At 45.5% G+C, this 12,472-nt stretch overlaps 1 protein-coding gene across 20 annotated transcripts in view; it reads right to left on the reverse strand.

The window, feature by feature from the left end:
• The window catches only part of gse1b (Gse1 coiled-coil protein b), a 709,689-nt gene that overhangs the window by 120,054 nt on the left and 577,163 nt on the right, over positions 1 to 12,472 (reverse strand). The gene's annotated exons all lie outside the window — the stretch shown is intronic.

The raw sequence follows: 12,472 nt of genomic DNA on the forward strand, positions 1-12,472 counted from the left end.
CAGAGAGGACCCCAGTTTATCATCTCATCTGAATTGCAGCACCTTTAACAGTCCCTCACTTTCAGCTCTGCACTGAAACTTCAGCCACCGATTTTGTGCTCATGTGCTTGCAGTGGAAATTGAACAGAGAACTTCTGATTGAGAGTGAGAGTGTTACAGTTGGTTAGTGGCAAATGACATGCCATGTCATTTAACTACTAGTTAGATCCTTTGAGGGGTATTTTGAATCCTTCCCAAGAAGACAGATGTAAGAGCCTGATTATAATCATTTATGTACAGTTTATGTTCTGTGTTTTCTAATGCCCCTGAAAGTTGGGCATTGAACCTTTACCTCAATGTTCTTGTGCATATGACAACATACTTGAATTTTAAGATGGTGGCGTGCACTCTCACAGCAGCCTTTCTGGGTCCAAACAAAGGTGTAGATTTTGCCCTTTTGCATCCTTTGTGCAGTCACAAGACGCTGTTGGATATTGAGAACATCATGTGCTGCAGGTTTGTTCCTCTGGCGAATTGCTCGGCGGCGATGGAGACCACGTTGCCAGTGACTACAGCAACCAAGGAGGAAGGTGTCGGACGGAGGCAGTGCGCTGCACAACAAGCAGTGCAAGTGATCATCTTGGGCGTTTTTCTGGTGCCTGCAAGGCCCCCTGTTGGATATTGGTAATGTAGAATACTGCAAGTCCAGTTCTCTGGTTCAGTGGCAAGACTGACGATGCGGGAGCTGCGTGGCCTCAGTTGTTTCGTGGATCAGGCCCTCATGCCACGAGCAGCAGCACACGCAAAATGCTGGAGGAACTCAGCATCTATGGAGAAGAGTAAACAGTTGACATTTCGGGCCAAGACCTCACGCCACGGGGATCACCTGTTCCAGGCGCCCAGGGAAGAAGACGCCGGAGATGGCGTGAGAGAGAACTGGAGTCCATACTGGGTGGGGGCTGGCCCTTCTCATCACTGCCCGCCAGTGCTCGCCCAGTGGAAGATGTGTTGCCTTTGTCTGCAGCTGCACTAATGCAGGATGACTGCTGCACAATTAATCTCCAGGCCACGACACTCAGGAACCTTTGTGTGTGACTGTATCTGTATTTTTCTCCGATCGTAACTGTACGTGCTGTGTGCGGCTGTTGGTACTGTGTTTTGCACCTTAGCCCTGGAGGAACACTGTTTCGTTCGGCTGTATTTATGTGTATGGTTGAATGACAATTAAACTTGAACTTGACTAGTATTAAATGGCCTTCTTATTACTTTGCATTGATCTTTTGACCTTTCCATAAATCGTTCTACTTGACACCATTCCCCCATCTCCAAAGGAACACATTGGAGTGTTCAAACAAGCGAACACTTACTACAAATCACTTGGTGATCGACAATTCTGCTGTTAAAAGATGTGTCTTTATCTCCATGAGGCGTGAAATAAACTGGGCAGTTTATCCCACTGTCTAATTCAACGATGCATTCTTTTCAAAATCCATTAACCATTCTGATATGGTATGAAAGGTCTAAAGTGTTAATGGAGGGGTCCGTAGGAGCTCCCTCCTTAGCCAGCTGTGAAAATATTGAATAATCTCACATATCCGAATTCTAGGAATATGCAATCACTCACATAACAGTCAATTTAATGCTAAAAGGTTTTTCTTATAACAATAACATGTTCAGGCTTCCTTGGCAACATGTACTCGGTAATTGCGATAGCTGCAGAGAGGTACTGGTGTGTTCAAACAAGTCAAGCATGATGAACAGTGAATGCACTGTTTGGCCTGAGGCATATTCCCTGCTCTATTATACCACTGCCATGTCCCCTCAGCTGGAGATGAACCTGTTACATTAGCTTTACCAGTCAATCATCATCCTGTTCGGAGTAGGAAGCAAAGCGAGACCGAAGAAGAAAGGAAATCACGTCCTGAGGTATCACCGGAGGATTCTGCAACTTGCCACTTGTCCTCATCCACAACACAATTCACCAACGCAGGGTATCTCAAGCCAACCGTCCATATCAGAGCATAAGATTCAGAAAAAGGAGCGGGTCAGTGTCTGGCCGTTACTGGAGCGGACTTGAAGCAGCCGATCTGAGGTGAGGCAGAGTTCAAGCGGTGGGACCCAGGCCCGCGAGCAAGGTACGAGCTGACGCTTGATTGATTCAAGTGCCGGGCCGGATAGGAACGGTTGGGGAAGGAACAAATCCAGGCAGCGGGGTCCAGGTCCGAGAGCACATTGAAGTGGCCTGTAAGGAGGCAGATCTCAAGATGAGGCTTCTCGTCTAAGAAAAGATGTGGTGGGCATTGGAGGGGGTTCAGAGGAGGTTCACAAGGACAATTCTGGGAATGAAAGGGTTATCATACGAGGAACTGGGGCTGGGGTTGTACTTGCCGGAATTTAGAAGAATGGGGAGGGAGGGAGCTCATTGAAACCTTTTGAATGTTGAAAGGCCTAGACAGATTAGATGTGGAAAGAATGTTTCCCATGGTGGGGAGTCTAGAACAAGAAGGCATGGCCTCAGGATAGAGGGGCGTCTATGTAAAACAGAAATCCAAAGAAATTTCTTTCACCAGAGGGTGGTGAATTTGTGGAATTTGTTACCACAGGCAGCTGTGGAGGCCAGATCCTTAGATGCATCTAAGGCAGAGATTGATAGGTTCTTGATTGGACGCAGCATCAAAGGTTACAGGGAAAAGGCCAGGGAATGGGGCTGAGGAGGGGGAGAAAAGGATCAGCCATGATTGAATGGTGGAGCAGAGTCAATGGACCAATGGCCTAATTCTGCTCCTATGTCTTATGGTCTTTGAGTCTGCTCCGCCATTTCATTATGGCTGATTTATTATTCTTCTCAAACTCTTTCTCCTGCTTTCTCACTCTAAACTTTGATGCTCTTACAAAAGATACAGGCTGGCTTACCCTTTGGCTTTTCATGACTTTACTTAGCTGCTGTTGAAACCTCTTTCCTCTGGTAAAAGCTAGAAGACTTGAGGAATCCTTGTTTCCTTAATGGAAGCGCTGGGTTTGGACCTGTCTACTGGTTCTTCCCTCCTCTCCCTCAGCCACCCAGTAACACTGACACACTCACTATCCTGCCCTTCTTTTCCTTTGGACAGTTTTTTGTCACACCTGTGCACCCATGTACTTGTGCCTAAGAAAATAAACTTGACTTTGCTTCCAAAGCAAGGTGCGATATCAGGCTATTTCCACCATGAAGCACATCGGAGACCAGCCACACATCAACAAGATGCAGTTTGGCCTCTTCCTGCAGCTCCCATCATTGGCCAATGAAGAATGTTTAAAGTGTAATCACTGTCATGAAGTGGGGAATATGGGAACCCGTTTACACAAAGCCTGTCCAATATTGCATGCTTTGATAAATACTAGATCAAATTGGCTGAGGAGTGGATAATGACAGCAATAACTCCTCTGTAGTTTGAAATAGTGATGTAAGATTTGGGGAATGCAAAATCAATTTAATGTTACATCCAAAAGACAGCATCCACAGTAGTGTGGTTATTCCTCAGTACTGGGTTCTGGGCTCCAAGTCCCAACAGTTGTCTGACTGAACCATGGCTGACACCATTCCAGGTTCAAAACCGACAGACACTCACACTACGATTCCTTATCTTCCTCAGGCTTCCCGTTCCCGGACAACCTACAGACACTCACACTACAATTCCTCACCTTCCTCAGGCTTCCCATTCCCGGTCCTGCCAACAGACAGCCAAAGATTTCTCTGGACTTGTTGAAGTAAATATTCCTCTCTACAACTGCAATTTTAGCACCAACCTTGCTTTTATTCTGAAATGGGGACTTCCCAGAGTACAGGAACGAGAGATAGACTGGGGTGATCTGGTCTCACTCTCCTTTTTCAGGTCCTCTACACTGATCAGCAAAATGCAATGCACCACAGCAACCAGTATAGCTCAGCATGTCAATTCCTCACCACTAAATCACAATGAAGTGGCTTCAACCTTCCTCAGATTGTGTGCTATGTGTTGGCTAACACTTCAGTGCTTCATTATTGGAGACACTAGCTCTAAATCAAGGGTATACTCCCTAAGGTGCTGTTTGGGAGCAGGCCAATAAACTTCCTTAAAACCTATACAACCAACATGGTGGGTCATTCATCTCAGTGCTCTTTGGAGGAATCTGTCTGTGCTGTAACAGCAGGGAGCTCTGCTTTCCCTGCAGTGGTTGAAATTCAGTGAATACAAAGCTACATTTCTGAGGCAACACACAAAAAATGCTGGAGGAACTCAGCAGGTCAGGCAGCATCTATGGAAAAGAGTAAACAATTGATGTTTTGGGCCATGACCATTCTTCCCTACATTTCTAAACCCAGTGCAAAGACTCACTACACCAGTTTTACAATTCAGCCCCTTCTTGTTCAATTGCAGACAGCCCTCCATTGATTACAACCCACTCATTCAGGTCTGCCTTAATGTGATTATAGTTTGGAATTTGTGAGGAATCCTATGTTTCCCTCTAATCACCCACGAGCTTGGTACCCAAGTTTGGATAATATGAGAACTTGAAGGTGTAATTAAAAACCATGAAAAGAATAACAACATGAACCAATAAGAGACAGTGTTCCAACTGGCTTTTTAAGAACTGACTTCAGTGAGCCCTTGCACTAAGACTCAAAGTGGCTGGTCGGAGCCAGATTTCCAAGCCAACTGAAATTTGCTTGCAGGACCAGCCTGCACTGAGCCATGGGATTGTGTCAGACACCCTTGCAAGTTCCTGCTTAAGCACCTTTGATCCTGTCATCGATGCTAACCCAGCGAGACTGCCCAATTAGAACACGGAGCAGACTGATCTTGTTCCGTTATTTTTCTCTACTAATGAGCTGAAAGTCACTCTGTCAAGGTCTTGTCTAATTGCTATTGAGAAAGGGAAACTGACTTAATGTCTCAGGTCAAAGGCTCTCAACAGAAGGATTTGATGAAGAACATAGTAGCCTGCAACCTGACGCCATGAATATTGATTTCTTTAAAGCTCTGGTAATACCTCCCCCCTCCCCTTCCTCTCTTTTTCCATTCCACCATTTTTGCTCCCAATTACCACCTGTCTTTTCCTCAATTGCCTATCACCTCACTCTGATACCCCTCTTCCTTCCCCTTCTCCCATTGTCCGCTCCCCTCCCCTGGCAGATTCCTTCTTCTCTTGCCCTTTACCTCTTTCACCTATCACCTTCCAGCTTCCCACTTTAGCCCCCTTCCACCACTCACCTACCTTGCCCCTCACCTTCTAGCTTTTACGTCTTCCCCTCCCCCACCTTCTTCTGGCTTCTTCCCCCTTCCTTTCCGATCTTGTTGAATCATCTCAGCCCAAAATGTTGGCTCTCTATTCCCCTATATGAGGGGCTCCCAACCTTTCTTTTATGCCATGGACGAATACCATTAAGCAAGCGGTGTGTGGAGCCCAGGTTGGGAACCCCCGCTCTGTATAGATGTTGCCTGACCTGCTGAGCTCCTCCAGCATTTTGTGTGTATGGATTGCCGGCGTCTGGAAAATCTCATGAGCCTAGAAGTGGACCAGCCCTATGCCCACAATGTGTGTCAAACTAATTACATTAGTTATCAAAATGCCCAACTAAACTAATCCCTTCTGTCCAAACAATGTCCATACCTTCGATTTGCCTGTCAAAGAGCCCCTTGGACATCTCTGCCATATGGCATTTGGGCAAGTTGGGCATTTTGATAACTAATGTAATTAGTTTGACATAACCTGGGGCAAGTTTTTGTACACTCTGTATACACATCTCCATTGTATTTACCACCCCCTCCCCACTTATCTTCAATACAAGCCCTCTGATATTAGACATTTCATCTCTGGGAAAAAGATACAGTATCTCCAGCCGAAATCTTTTTCTCTTTCCTCCCACAGTCTGAAGAAATATCTGTTGGTTGGTTAATTGGTCACTGTAAATTGTCCTGTTAGGGTGAGGGTTAAATCAGGGGTTGCTAGGTGGTGCAGCTCGAAGAACCGTAAGAGCCTACTCCACACCGTGCTTCAGTCAATCAATAAATAATCTTCATGGTGTGAGCTGGTGAACTATCATCCTTCCGGTGAAGAAACCTTCCACCTCCTACCAACCGTCCAATAGTAGGTAGAGAGTTTCAGAATTTAGATGCAAAGATACATTTCCAAATCAGGCTGCTGGGAAACTCAAAAAGGAACCTGTAGGTGTTGGTGTTACATGCGCCTGCTGCTCTAGCCCTCTAATGGTCAGGGATTCAGGACGTGCTGATTGGCCAGTTGACATCATATTCCTCCAACATACACTACGTCATCAACCCATCAAGCGGCTGGTCTCAGACACAATGACCAAGAAGCAAACAATTTACAGCCTACAGTCCTCAGATTAAAATCCTCTGCGTGGTTAGAAAAGAATTTAGATTTCCTTCCTATGACCCCAGATGCAAAGCTGCTGAACCAAAGATACCAGGTGTCAGAAAGAAATTGACTGGGCTATCTTTCGTGCTCATCTGGAGACATTCCAAAACTCTCCACAACCAACGATGTATGCTTGCAAAGTGTCTCCCTGTCAGAAACACAGTGGTCAATGCGTGCACTGCAAAACCTAACAAGCAATGGACTATCAGCCAGATCGTGCCAATGGCGACGCTGACCCATTTTCTGGGACAGAGGAGAAGAAGGGAACTCTGCCCCTGTCTGCAAGGTTCTGCTACAATGAAGGGCACCAAATGGACAACTGTGCGATGAGGCACCAAACCACAAGGCACACAGAACCAAGGGCGGGAGTGGTAAAGAAAATAGAAAGACCAAGCTTTCACTGGACCTACCAGCCACAACAGCTTTGCACACAGTCATGAAGCTCAGTCTAAGCTCTCAGAAGACATCCATGCACATTCATCAGCGAGGCATCTAATGGGACAGTGAAATGTTCTTGTTTCCCTAGAGCCTTGAATTAGTTCATTTATTACCACACACCAGAGAGGGTAATCAAAACAGCCCTTAATCAGTTTATTGTTATGAAACAAAGATCTAATCCCACATCCAGGTATATGGTGCCACGTTAGCACAAACAGCAGTAAGCACAATTGCTTTAGTGTCAGCAATCACCGATTGGGGTTTGATTTCCACTGCTGTCTTTAAGGAGCTTGTACATTCTCCCTATGTCTGCATGTGTTTCCTCCCACATTCCAAAGACTTATGGTTACAGTTATTGAGTTGAGGGCATACAACGCTGGCACTGGAAGCATGCCAATACTTAAGATACTTGCTGGCTACCCCCAGCACAATCCACGTACTGCGCTGGCCGGTGGTGCAAACCCATACACTTCACCCTATGTTTTGATACATACATGCCCAAAAAAAAAGCTAATCTTTTTAAGAGTAGCCAAGTTTGAAAGTCTGAGTCCACAGATTTATCACAGCCCTCTTGAGCAGACTTTCAAGGAAGCAAAACCCTTTTTCACTTAAGTAAAAAATGTCAGTGCTTTACAGAAATAAAACACTTACCCTCTTTCCAAACAGTGACAGCACCAAGCACTCCCTAGCTAGGCTCAATATCTATTGCAAGCACAAGTTAAAGTTACTTCCTCATCGCCTTAGTAATGTGTTGTTTAATTTTATGTGAAGCAGGTAACAGACCAACGTCCCACACCATCTATCCACATACTCTGTCAAATCCTTTTCCATCTAAGTTATAGCCTGCTTCTTTGATATTGTGGACTTACAGCCATGGACGATTGTGCCCTCTGCATGAGGCACTCTGCATTGTGCATGAGGCACTCTGGACCCTTAACAGAACAGAGGCACTATGTCATCCATCTCATAATGGCATTAAAAAATTCAGCTGTTAAGGCTTAAAGGTGGCAACTTTTGCCCTAACATGTTATTGTTCTGTTTGCTGGTTGCTAGTCCCCACGGTGTCCCAGCCACCAGTTAGCTGAGTGATCTGCACTGCCCCACGTCTCTGGTTGTCAGTCACCATGAGCATTGGTTCCTTGTGTGTCCATGGCTCAGCTCCTGACCCTGAACCTGCAGACACAATTCCATAAATTGCGTCCAATCCAATAGGCTCATTGATAAGAGCCTTCCGCTGAGAACCAAGCTTCTCAGAATGTAATTTTTCTTTTGCGTGGGAGTGACATGTGGTGGTCACGTGTCACAGTCTCCTGTAAAACTATCTCAGCTTGTGCTGTGACTTCAACACCTCTATTGCAGGTTGTAATGTTTGCTGAAGTGCAGTAACAGTCTTTCACCGAATGGCTGGTTATCAAAGGATTACATGGGTGTTGAGGAACAGGAGAGATGAGGGTCTGGAGGTCATAGTCTGAAAGAGTATGGGGAACAGAAACCTTTGCCACCTTCATACAGACCCAGGAATAGCTGAATGAATAATTGTAAACTCTGATAGTAAAGACTATGGAGCAAGACTATGGAAAATGGTACTAACCTAAACAACTCCTTTCTTGGCTGGCATGGAACAGTGGGCTGAGCAGTTTCCTTTTATGGTGCAAGTGCTTTCTTTGAACAATGTATGATAATTATGAATTAAGAAATAAATCGTAAGTGTTTTGACATTCACACATTAAAGCTCAAATCTGTGGACAGCAAGAATCCTTGCTCAACTTTTCAGAAGGAAATCCAGACATGCTAGTGGAACACTTGTCTGCAAGAGCCAAGACTAGTGATTCTGAGCGAGAGCCAGTCTCTCCAACGTAGCAACCAGGACATCTTCAAAGAGCAATGCCTCACAACAGCGGCATCCATCATTAAAGACCCCAACCACCCTCTTCTCATTGCTACCATCAGGAAGGAGGTACACACTCAATGATTCAAGAATAGCTTCTCCTCTGCCATCTGATTTCTGAATGGATATTGAACCCATGAACATACCTCATTACTTTTTGTACTGCATATTTAACTATATATAGATATATATATTTACTATTTTATTATTATGTATTGCAAGGTACTGCTGCTGCATAACAACAAATTTCATGACATGTGCCATCAATATTAAAATGATTCTGATTCTGCTTCTGAGGGGACTGGATATCTTGTGCAACAGGCAAGTATTTTCCCCTGCAAATGCAAATCTCTTCGCCCGATCGCCACCCCACTCCATCTAGCTTGCCGATCTCTTCAGGGAGAAGGGAGGAAGAAGCCACTATTTATTGCAATCCCCTTATTTAAACCATCAAGCAAAACAAGACGTATTTGACTAAGGCAACAGAGTCTTATCTTCAAGCAGGAATTTCCTTGCTCGGTGTGCCCCAAGGCTGCTGGCAAGTCCAGCACTGCTCAGGTGAGAACAGCCCCAGTTAAACAAAGGAACCAAAAATCCAGCTCTGATTAAAATGTAACTGTGGAGAATCAAAGCTGGCACCGTGCACCGCTCACGACGCCCCTCGCCAAAAAAAAACAAGTGCATTGTTTGCAAGATAAATTCTATGTAGTTTGGGAAAAAACAAAAAAAGCTTACATAGAGTTTTAAAACTCTCAAATAAACATTAAAAACATATTTCATTAAAATAAATAGATGGCATCAATAGTTCATTGAAAACTAGGTGGTAAGGCTGAGGCCAGGTCAAATGTGTTATTTATGGCTTTTCAAAACACCACCTACATTTTGAATTGGGGGGATGGAGGAGGATAGAACCAATACCTGGGTCAAGAGTGGCATACGTACTCTCTCTCTCTCTCTCTCTCTCTCTCTCTCTCTCTCTCTCGCTATTTATTTATTTATTTATTGAATGAGATACAGTGCGGAATAGGCAATTTACAATGAGCAATTAATCCACCAACGGGTATATGTCTTTGGACTGTGGGAGGAAATCGGAGTGTCCAGAGGAAGCCCACGTAGTCACAGGGAGAACGTATAAACTCCTTACAGGCAGTGGTGGGAATTGAACCCGGGTCACTGGTACTGTAAAGGGTTGAGCTAGCCACTAAGCTACCATGTACACATAACCAACTCCCCCTACACACAAAACACAGGCCTGTGTTTGCAGCTCACACACTCATGCACTAAAGTGCATGCTGATACATGCATGAACACACATTTTGTATGCCTACAGACACACCTGAAGAAGAGTCCTCAGGAGCGAAGGCATGATCGTTGGTGACTGTAGAGGCCAATTCTGGATCTTCAGACTCTGGAAGAGTAGGGACACGGGAACAGCTGGAATATGTGCGTTTGGATAGCACGATCCTTCCTCTTCTCTTCCGCAGTCACCCTTCTGGATTCTTCAAAATTCTTGGCTGATCTGTGAGAAAGCATTCTCCAGTGGTCCCTGTCACAAGCCAGCTGCTGTCACTCATTGACTTCGATATTTGCCTGAGAGAGCTGCTGCTCAAGTTGGTTTTTGTACCTCCTGCGTGGGGCACCATGATCTCTCTTACCCTGAGAGAGCTCTCCGTAGAGTACTGCTCTAACCTGGAGTTGTCCATGTGAGACACGTGGCCTGGCCAGCAGAGCTGCTTCAGCAGCCAAGTGCAAGTTGAGCCTTCTCCAGGACCTCGTTGTTGGACACACGATCCTGCCAGCTGATAGCCATGATGGAATGGAGGCAGCGCAGATGGAAACGCTCGAGTAACCAGATTTGCTTGTGGTACGAGACCCAGGCTTCGGAGCCGTACAGCACTGTAGTGACCACGGCAGCCCTGTACACCTGGATTTTTGTGGGCAAGCGCAGCTGGTGGTTCTTCCACACACATTTCTGGAGGCGCCTGAAGGCACTGGTGGCTCTGGTGAGTTGATTGTCAACGTCCCTTACTACAGTAGTGTCGTCAGAGATTATACTGGTGAACTGCTCAAACATGGTGAGAGGGTTATGGGCTGAGTGCTGTGATTGTTATATGGTTTATATGGTTATATGGTTTATACGGGTAGTCATCAATGGTGATCCAAGGTGGGTTGTAAATGCCACGAGGGAGGATTGTTGTCTTCTTCAGACTGACAGTTAACCTGAAAGCCCTTGCAGCCTATAATACATCCTCTGTGTGCGCGAGAAGAGCACAGTTGTTCGGTTATAGTAGCTCAAGAATGGGCTCTTGCATGGTTTTTGTTCGAGAGAGAAGGCAACGGAGGTTGAAATTATCCATCAGTGTGGAACCGAATGTAGGTTAAATATGGGGTGGTTGAAGGTCAGCATATACTCAGTGGGCCAAAGGGCCTGTTTTTGCGCTGTATCTCTCCATGACTCTATGAAGGAAATCCATTGAACTGCATTCTCCTGCATTCCTGTCCCTGGGATAATACCCTGCCACTGACAGCCACCCGCTGACGCTTCACTGAATGGTCACGCAGCAGGCATCAGCCTCAGCAGAAGAATGATGGCTACACTAACGAGGAGACCTCGCATCTTGGCATGTACGTATGGCGAACTGCAGAGTGGGCTGGGTACGAAAGTAATGTTAGTCAACACCTCGGAGGGAGGAGGAGGAGGAGGAAGCTGGACGTCATAATCCAAATGGTGAATCCCCTGTAATAAGGAAGCTGTAATCCATCTCTTACTTCTCTGATTTTCCACTGCACATATCCTTAAATTGAATCAAGCCTTTTGCAAAGCGCCTACTTGGTTATGTCAGCTCCTTCCAAGAAAATTATAGTGCTGGCTTGCTGTCCTTTATTATATCGTCTGCCTGCTCAAAAATTCATGTTAGACTTAACCATGAAGAAGAATGATTTAGCCCAGCTTTTGAGAAAGAGCGAGGCTCTGAAGTAACTGGTAAGTGGAAACAAACCAATTAGGGACAGGATTTAGAGGTGAGGCGCCAGATTGATTATTTGCAAAGCCTTGTCCAGAATGATAATGAACGCTCTCTGAGAGCCTGCACACCTCGTGTGAATTCACTGCAGTACTCTGCTGCTTAACCCGCACTGCCCCGTGTTCCCTGCCAAGGCAGGCCCCTATCGCTCTGCTCCCTGGTTAATGGGCAGCTGTGCTGCTAGCAACCATTTAGCCGCTGGTTTGCATGGGTTTTGAATTTTAATTGCTCTGTGTGGTATGCCTGAGTAGGGTGATTGAAAGGACAAGGTTCGGTAAAAGAAACATTTGCACTTAACTGTTTTTCTTAAGAAAGCAAACACTTGCACCTACTGTGAAAGTGGGGGTCAGGGATGAGAATCCTGTACAGACTAGATCTCAAGGGCAGCTACTGTTGTCCATTCCAAGCAACTTAACGTTGTTTAAGACAATAAGACCATAAAATGCAGGAGCAGAATTAGGCCATTCAGCCCATTAGGTCTCCTCTGCCATTCCACCACTGCAGAATTATTATCCCTCTCAACCCTATTCTTCTGCCTTCTTCTCATATCCTTTGACACCCTTACTAATCAAGAATCTATCTGTGGCAAAGAATTTCACAGATTCACTACCTTTGGCTAAAGAATTTCCTCCCAATCTCTGTTCTGAAGGGATGTCCTTCTACTCTAAAGCTGTGCCCCTGGTTCGTGACTCCCCCACTGTAGGAAACATTTTCCCCTCGTCCACTCTACCTAGGACTTTCAATA

The sequence above is a fragment of the Hypanus sabinus genome, chromosome 17 (assembly GCF_030144855.1).
Source record: "Hypanus sabinus isolate sHypSab1 chromosome 17, sHypSab1.hap1, whole genome shotgun sequence".
Lineage (NCBI taxonomy): Eukaryota > Metazoa > Chordata > Chondrichthyes > Myliobatiformes > Dasyatidae > Hypanus > Hypanus sabinus.